Consider the following 9,233-nt stretch of genomic DNA (forward strand, 5'->3'; position numbering starts at 1 on the left):
AGGAGAGTGAGATGCTAAAACTATTCAGGATTGCAGCTGTAAACCCCACTATAAGAAGAGACATGAGCTTAATCGAACTTTCATTCTCATGCAAATTCACATCCTAAGCTTATATTAGTTTTGGTTGCTTAAGGACAAGCAACAATTCAAGTTTGAGCATCTTTCCTATCTTTTCCTAGTAAATTTGCATTTAATTTGTTGAGTTTAATAAAGAGTTAATTATCTTTAGCCACTATGGATGCTACTTTGAGTCTTTTGCAATTCTATTTATTTTAGGTAGCATTCGGCTGAATTTGATGGAGTTTCTGCAGCACAAGAATTAAAGGAGATGGCAGTGAGGAGCGACGCGTGCGCGCACCTCACACGTGCGCGTGATTTGAAGATTTCCATGGCGACGCATGCGCATACCTGACGCGTACACCTGAAAAGCGAAGTTGCTCAGTGACGCGTGCGCGTGCCTGCGCGTACGCGTGACACGCAAAGAAGACCACAGACGCGTACGCGTGACTGACGCGTACGCGTGACATGCGCCACGTGCAGAAAACGCAGAAAACGTTGGGGGCGATTTCTGGGCTGTTTTTGTCTCAGTTTTCAGCCCAGAAAACACATATTAGAAGCTGCAGAATGGACAAAACAAGTGGTCCCCATCCATCAATTGAAGACTTGCTAATTATTTAATTAATTCTTATTTAAATTTAAATTTTATTTTAGGAAAAGATATTATTTTAATTTTAGAAATTAGATTTTAAAATTTATTAGGATTAGATATAAAAGAAACTTCCCTGAGGAGGATTCGCAGATTAGTTAACTTTTCATTCTAACTCAGCCCAATTCACAATCCTAGTTTTTCACTCTGAACCATGAGCAACTAATCCTCCTTTGTTAAGGTTAGGAGCTCTGTCTATTTGTATGGATTGATTCTATTACTTTTTCTATTTTAATTTATGTATGGATTTATAATTTAAGAATTATTTTCGTTCTTTATCTTATGAAATTGGGTGGAACGGAAGTATGACCCTCATTCTAATTTAGTTCTTGTATAACTTGGAAAAGTTCTTTACTTGAACAACAGCTTGAAAACAAATTCTCCTAAACTTTTAATTATCTGGATTTAACGGGATACGTGACATATAATCCTTTTATATTTGAGTAATTAGAGTTTTTGTGGCATAATAACTAGAATTAAACTTCACCCTCTAATTGGAATTAATTGACCAAGGAATTGGCAGTTAATGAGGATTAGAGGAGACTAGAAAGGTCTAAGGAATTAGGGTCTAGTCACATACAATTTGCCATGAATTAAATCTTGCATAATTAAAATATTTAGTAAGAAAGATCAATCAGGAAAAATAGATAACTCTGAAACCTTAACTGCCTTCTCCATATTTTATTCCCAACTTATTTACTTACCTATGTTTGAACTCTGAATTTACTGTTTAATGCTTTTTGTACTCTCAAACACTACTTTCTGTTTGTCTAACTAAGCCTATCATTCAATTATTGTTGCTTGATTCATCAATCCTCGTGGGATCGACCCTCACTCACCTGAGGTATTACTTGGTACGACCCGGTGCACTTGCCGGTTAGTTTGTGGTTATAAATTCCGCACCATGTTTTTGGTGCCGTTGCCGGGGATTGATTGTGATTGACAGCTGTTAGTTGTTTGATTGCTTAGATTAGGCGTTTTAGTTTTAATTTTATTTAAATTTTATATATAAAAAAATTCTGTTATTTCTTTTTTGCTTTCTTGTTTACCACATGGTACGTTTAATTCTGTTTGGTGTTTTGTGCTAAGGAAAAATAATGGAGAGGGATCACATGGGTTACTACTCACACCCAAAGAGTGATTCATATCATTATGAATGGGGGAACTACCCAAATTTTGGTTGGCAAGGTCAAAACCATAGAAACTTCAGTGCTCCATGTTCTAACTATCAACAACCACCATCTCCATATTCATATCAAGAACCATCATCTCCATATTCATACCAAGAACCACCACCTCTCTATCCATATCAAGAACCAACATCTTTCTACCCATATCAAGAACCACTATCTCCCTATCCATACCAAGAACCATCATCTTTTTACTCTTATCAAGAATCATCATCTCCTTTTTATTCATATCAAGAGCCACCATCTCCTTATTTATCTCAAATACCATCAGACCTTGAGCTTTTCATGAAAGAATTCATACATAATATAAAGACGAGTGCCAAAAATGTAGAGAAACATGCGCATTCGATTATCAAGTCACAGGAAGAGAAACAAGCAAATTTCTTTCCAAGAGATATAATGCAAGATCCTATAGAAGAAAGTGAAGAAATCAATCAAAGGAGTTCATACTCCAATGAATTAGAGAACTTTCCACCCTCACACATGGAAGAAGAGGGAGATGCAAAAACAAATGATGTTGTAAGGGATGAAAACAATTATGAGAATCTACACTCCAATGAAGCAGAGAGTGGCATAGAGGATGAGTTTATTGAACCACCAATTTAAGAAGTTCTTGATGAAGGGTATACTCTAACCATCACACAACACCCACATTTTGAAATCAAAGAAGTGAAGGCAACCAAGGAAAGCACTGAAAAGGGGATTGTGACCAAGAAACAGAAGAAAATATCCATGAAAAAGAGAAGGTCAGCAAAAAATAATCCAACCTCTACCCCAAAAAGCAAGGTGAATCAAGCTAATCACAATAAAAGAAAGCTTGTTAGGAGGAATTTATATTAGGGAGCACTAATTTTCACCTCTCCCCCCTTGGAGACATTTCTTTTAACCAACTGGAAGAAGAGGAAGAAACTTCAATAATCAAATATCAAGCTAGTGACGTTAAAGAAGCGCTTGTCGGGAGGCAACCCGATAATTTCGTATTCTTAGTTACTTTTCATAGTAGTAGTTTTCTTACTTATTTGATTTTTATTGAGTTTTTACTGTTTCTCTGATCATGCAAGTATTTTAATTGGGTTTTAATTTTCTTTCTCTCTCTCCCAATCCTAATTCTCTCTTGTTCTTTTATCCTTTTATTCTTCTTTCATCACACTATTTGTTTTTGTTTTCCATCTGATGAGCGGATAATTTATACCCTTTTTGGCATTATTTTTATATAGTTTTTAATATGTTTTAGTTACTTTTTATTATATTTTTATTAGTTTTTATGCGAAATTCACATTTCTAGACTTTACTATGAGTTTGTGTATTTTTTTGTAATTTTAGGTATTTTCTGGCTGAAATTGAGGGACCTGAGCAAAAGTCTGATTCAGAGGCTGAGAAAGGACTGCAGATGCTGTTGGACTCTGACCCTCCTGCACTCGAAGTAGATTTTCTAGAGATACAGAAGCCCAATTGGCGCGCTCTCAATTGTTTTGGAAAGTAGACATCTTGGGCTTTCCAGAAATATATAATAGTTCACACTTTGCCCGAGATTTGATGGCCCAAACTGGCGTAAAACGCCAGCTAGAGACCCTTGTCTGGCGTAAAACGCCAAAACTGGCACCAAAACTGGAGTTAAACGCCCAAACACAACTAGAAAATAGTTTAATACAGACAGATTTATAGACAAATTTAGTCTTTATTACAGTCGGATTTTTGGTTACCGACAAAATTACCGACGGATTTTGTCCCTCTGTAAAATTCCCGTCGAAAATTATTTACCGACGGGTTTTTTTTCCATAAGAAAATTACCGACGGATTTTTACTAGTTACCGACGGATTTTTCCTCTGTAAATTCTCCATCCATTTCCCAAAGGCGACGAATTTTTCGACGAATTTTCTGTCTGTAATTTGAACTTTGAAAAATCATCTTACATTCTGATTATAGACAGAAAATCCGTCTGTAAATCCGTCATTAAGGTAAAATAGAAATTTTTTTAATTTTTCTAATTACAAAATAAGCTTGTTTTCATACAAAATAAATATAAATTTAATATAAATTTTTATCTAATTTGTATTCGAATATTTATAATATTTCAAAAAATAAACAAACTCATCGTATTATCAAACTAAAAGAAATGTATTATAAACAAGCAAGTCAATATAATTCAAAATATAAACAAAATGTATTGATCATCAACTATAATAATAAGTAAAAACATACATCAAAGTGTGTTGATACATCAACTATAATTCAAAACATAAACTCAATGTATTGTTCAACTATACTAAGTTATGCAAATAACAAGACCATATAAAAATTCCTCATGTTTGAAATTTCAGGACTAAAATCTACTAAAACATCAAGTCATTATCTTTGTCTCATTACATATCTGTTTATAGCTTCTATTTTTGTTTTGACACCATGTGCAATCTTTCTAACTTCATCAATATCCTTCTCCATCCTTCTATTTAGAATATTTTGGTTGGAAGAGAGACGAGAGAGAGTTGGTGGGTATTTGGGGGGGTGTTTGAATTGAAATATTGTTGAAAAACTCCTTTCATTGATGTTCAACCTGGATGATAATAAAATATTTCACCATAGAATGAAAATTTCAACTAATTTAATCAAATATCAAAAGTCTCAATTTGCAGGGTATCTTCCGAGAAATCTTTAGAATGGCCAAAAATATATTAAGAGATAAAGCAATTGAATTTACCACCCAAAGGAGAAGTCATGGCTTTCGAGTTGTTATATTGTCAGTAACTAGCTTAAATCCTTGATGAGCATCAACTATTTCCACAATAGTCATAGCTCCAAGCAAGAAAAACACTATTTCACTGACTTCTGCAGATGCAAGCGTTAGCTCAGAAACAGCTACACCAGTTGATGGAGCCTGTACAGTACAGACATTCCATAAAAGATAAAGCAAACAGCAGTGGAAAATCAAATCAAGAGGAATGAGACATGAACTAATTTGAATAGGTACATCAACTTCAGGTCAATGTGTATTGAGTGTTTCTGTCCTATTCATTGCAAAACAAAAGCTTGTATGAGCTACCTAAATCTCAGAAGCACAACAAGGAACAGATGCATAAGGAATTCACTAATAATTTCAAAAGTAAAAAAAGCTAAGTGATCGATATTTACCCTAATACTTCTTATAGTCCACAAGCTTACAGCCATCAAAAGTCCTATTCCACTTTTGTTGAAAGCTAGAGATTCCTCAATTGTGATGCCTACATATCCTATTACAAATAGCAATGCCATGGCAAGATCCTGCAGTCATGGTCATAGACTTGTAAACATATTCCCAAATGCAAACACTTCATGCTGAAATATACACAAGTGAATTTCACTGACTTACGAACTGAAGAATCAGAGAATAAGCAACATAAACAAAGAAGTACAAATGAATTTTGTTCAGATGAGAAGCCAAACCTGGCTAGTAACCTTGTTCTTCGGGAACTTGACGGTACCTGCGGTTCTCTCATTCCACTGGTTTCCTTTCTTGTCGAATCCGTAAAACTTCAATTTCCTAAAATCAATTGGAAAAGAGTAATAACAACTAAAAGCTATCACGTGATTATAAAATAATTTGATTATAAAATAAATAAGTGACAAGAAAAAGGGTCTTCAAAAGGAAGCAAGCAATAGGCATCCACCTTAATAGTGAAGGGGAGTGAAAATTCTTGCATAATAATATATGATTATTTTTAAAAACAAGACTACAAAAACCACAACAATTACAAAGTGGAGCAGACTTGCTATCACGTGGAAATGAGGGGCAATGGTTGAACAGATTAATAACCAATTCAACAAATATATCCTAATCTAGAATTCTAGATCAATTATGAAACATGAAATAAACAAAACCTTTTAGTTTTGGCTTTATTAGCATCACTTATGATGTTAGCTAATATATGCGAAGCTAGATTTTATTTCCAACTAGAATGTTAAGTATCAAACTTCGAGTGTAACATCCCCTAATTTTGTATAATATTTATCATCTAATGATACTAACCTGTAAGCATTCATTCAATGAATCCAATATACTTGCACAAATTTCTGTATCTGGTTCCTGCAAGCAAACAAAAGAGGGAGAACTTCAGCACCACAAATGCCGTTGTAGAGCCTGGCCAGGCAAAGTCCACCCAATATAACCTATATTAAGCTTGGTTATCAAATCCATGCCTATACTAGGTCTCCTAAACTAACAAAAAAGTCCATACTGCACACACAAAGGAACACCTCAGCTTATATGATATTTAGAGACTGATCAACAACCCCTTAAGGGTTCAGATCATAATAACAACTTACTCATGCTGTAAAAATCTAATGAATTCCATATAGATGCATCTAAGAACAGATAAACTTGTATACGGAATACCTTATGTAAAGCGTTCACTAGAGCTGGGATAATTCTATCACTCAAAAACTTCAAATAAGATGCACAACTGTATATATTAGGAAATATGAACATGATTCACCTATTAAAGGACAAACAACAAGCACAATTCCTGTTTTGGCCAGTGCAGGAATCTGATAACACATCGACTTGCCTCCTCCAGTAGGCATAAGACAAAAATAATCTCTTCCTGCACCAAAAGAGGGGTGGGAAGGTAATTGGCATTCCATCAAAAAATAAAAATCCCAACTTATCCATTTACCAAATTCAAAGAACATGAGTTCATGATTTCAGATCCTTTTATAATTTTTTTTCTTTCATATCCAAACTGTTTATCAGAGTAAGACACTGATATAAAACTTGCTTCATGTTCTTTACATTCTTCTTTCTATATTTGCAACCAAAACATTGTTAAAAGAAAAGTGTCAAGCTAATTTAACCAATCAAACTGAAAAGTGAGACCTATAAAAAAAATACAGAATTCAATTTCCTATGATTTCTCAGCAACCAAACAGTAACGGAAACCAAAAAATAAGAAAAAAGGAGAGATTTTTGCAAAAATGAACCTGAGAGAACAGCACAGAAGCTTCACCAAAATTCCATCGCAGAAGCTTCACCAAAGCTTCCTTGCCGCACAGAGCCTTCATCTTGTTCGCATTGCCGCTTTTTGCGTCCCTCAACGGCAATGCTGCTTTTCTCTGCATTTTAATTCCAACCTGGAGGGTGAAAAAAAACAAAAACAGAGGATCGATTAATTGATCACTCGAATTTGAAGTAGAAAGCAGAATCGAGATATGTTCAACTATACAAAATTAATAGCAATTAACCACTAATCGGCACTGTTTCAAACCGAATTTCGAGACTAGAGCAAGACACTGCACAATAACACGTTTGGAATGAAAAATTAGCGAGAGAAACAAGGGATGGAGTTAGAGCTAACCTGGTTAGTGGAGTGCGAATAGATCAAAAGATTGAAGATCTATGCAACCCTATATATAAAGTGTTTGATTCGATTTGATTCGGTTAGTGGAGAAGCTGGTCTTTGCCGGAGAAGAAGTTACCAATGGAGTCAAATATCATTCCGAGCTTTGCTTCAAGCTTCACCATTCAACAATAACAAGCGAGTTTCCACCGAGTTGAGATGAGTTTCACGAATTGCTGCAGACGCGACGAGAGCAGCGGTGGAGGGAGCCCGTGCGACACAAGGGATTACAGAGAGAGATCCTGCGACGCGAGCGGCGGCGACAGTAGCGGAAGAAGCTGGTGCGACGGAGAGAAGAAGCAACTTGGTGACGGAGAGACTCATTTGATTTGTGTGGAGTGTGAACCATGAATATATCGAGAGGGTAGGGATAAAATTAGGGTTAATTCAATATTTTCGACAAAAAATTTTAAATTACAGATGAATTTTCTGTCTGTAATAATTTAAAAAAATGTAGCGTTTTGTCTATTGAATTACAGACGGATTTTCCGTCTGTAACTATTTCCCACAAAAAAATTAATTTTACCGACAGAATTATCGACGGATTTTGTTTCCATCTGTAATTTATGCTAATTCATTTTTTTTGTTTTCCGACAAAAAAATCCCTTTGAAATTCTGTCTGTATTTCCGTAGGATAAAATCCGTCAGAAATATCCATCTGTAATAACTAGTTTTCTAGTAGTGAAACTGGCACCCAAGCTGGCGTTTAACTCCAAGAATGGCCTATGCACGTGAAAGCTTCAATGCTCAGCCCAAGCACACACCAAGTGGGCCCCGGGAGTGGATTTCTGCACTATCTGCACTTAGTTACTTATTTCTGTAAACCTTAGTAACTAGTTTAGTATAAATAGCACTTTTTACTATTGTATTCGGATCTTTTGAACACCTTGGAACCTCTTTGGGAGGCTGGCCATTCGGCCATGCCTAGACCTTCTTCTTCTTATGTATTTTCTACGGTGGAGTTTCTACACCTCATAGATTAAGGTGAGGAGCTCTGCTGTTCTTCATAACTTAATGCAAGTACTATTATTTTTCTTTTAATTCACACCTACTTCTTCTCCAAGATATACTCTTGTACTTAATTCAGTTAAGTCAGAATGAAGGGGTGACCCGTGATAATCACCCACTATCTTCTTTACTCGCTTAGCCAAGATCCGCGTGCCTGACAACCACAAGCAGTCTACATGATGTTCAACATAGTCATTGGACGACAGCTGGAGTATATTCTCTTAGGTCTTTGATCCATGATTCGCATCGTCTCTCCTGACAATAGAGCATCCGAATCTGAGATTAGAACCTTCGTGGTATAGGCTAGAACCAATTGGTAGCATTCCTGAGATCCGGAAAGTCTAAACCTTGCCTGTGGTATTCCGAGTAGGATCTGGAAAGGGATGACTGTGACGAGCTTCAAACTTGCGAATGTTGGGCGCAGTGACAGTCTGCAAAAGGATATAGAGATCCTATTCCGACACTAGTGAGAACCGACAGATGATTAGCTGTGCAGTAGCTGTACCTGGTATTTTTCATCCGAGACGAAAAATCCGACAGTTGATTAGCCGTGCAGAGATCGTACCTGGTATTTTTCATCCGAGAGGATCATACGGCTTGCCATGGAAGGGAGCACGCATCATTGGAAGAAGACATTGGGAAAGTAGAGGTTCAGAAGCAATAAAGCATTTCCAAACGCTTATCTGAAATTCCCACCAATGAATTACATAAACAACTTTATTTTATTTTATGTTTTATTTATCTTTTAATTATCAAAACCTCATAACCATTTGAATTCGCCTGACTAAGATTTACAGGATGACCATAGCTTGCTTCAAGCCGACAATATCTGCGGGATCGACCCTTACTCACGTAAGGTATTACTTGGATGACCTAGTGCACTTGCTGGTTAGTTGTGCGGAGTTGCAAAAGTGTGATTGCAATTTCATGCACCAAGTCATTAGGTGGTTATAGGTTAG

At 36.0% G+C, this 9,233-nt stretch overlaps 1 long non-coding RNA gene across 1 annotated transcript; it reads right to left on the reverse strand.

Moving 5' to 3' along the window:
- LOC107648195 lies at positions 4,100 to 8,488 on the reverse strand. The gene is made up of 3 exons (XR_001621781.2): positions 8,476 to 8,488; positions 8,319 to 8,323; positions 4,100 to 4,343 (listed from the first exon to the last, which is right to left on the reverse strand). It is a non-coding gene; the product is annotated as an uncharacterized LOC107648195 (long non-coding RNA).

The sequence above is a fragment of the Arachis ipaensis genome, chromosome B06 (genome assembly GCF_000816755.2).
Source record: "Arachis ipaensis cultivar K30076 chromosome B06, Araip1.1, whole genome shotgun sequence".
Lineage (NCBI taxonomy): Eukaryota > Viridiplantae > Streptophyta > Magnoliopsida > Fabales > Fabaceae > Arachis > Arachis ipaensis.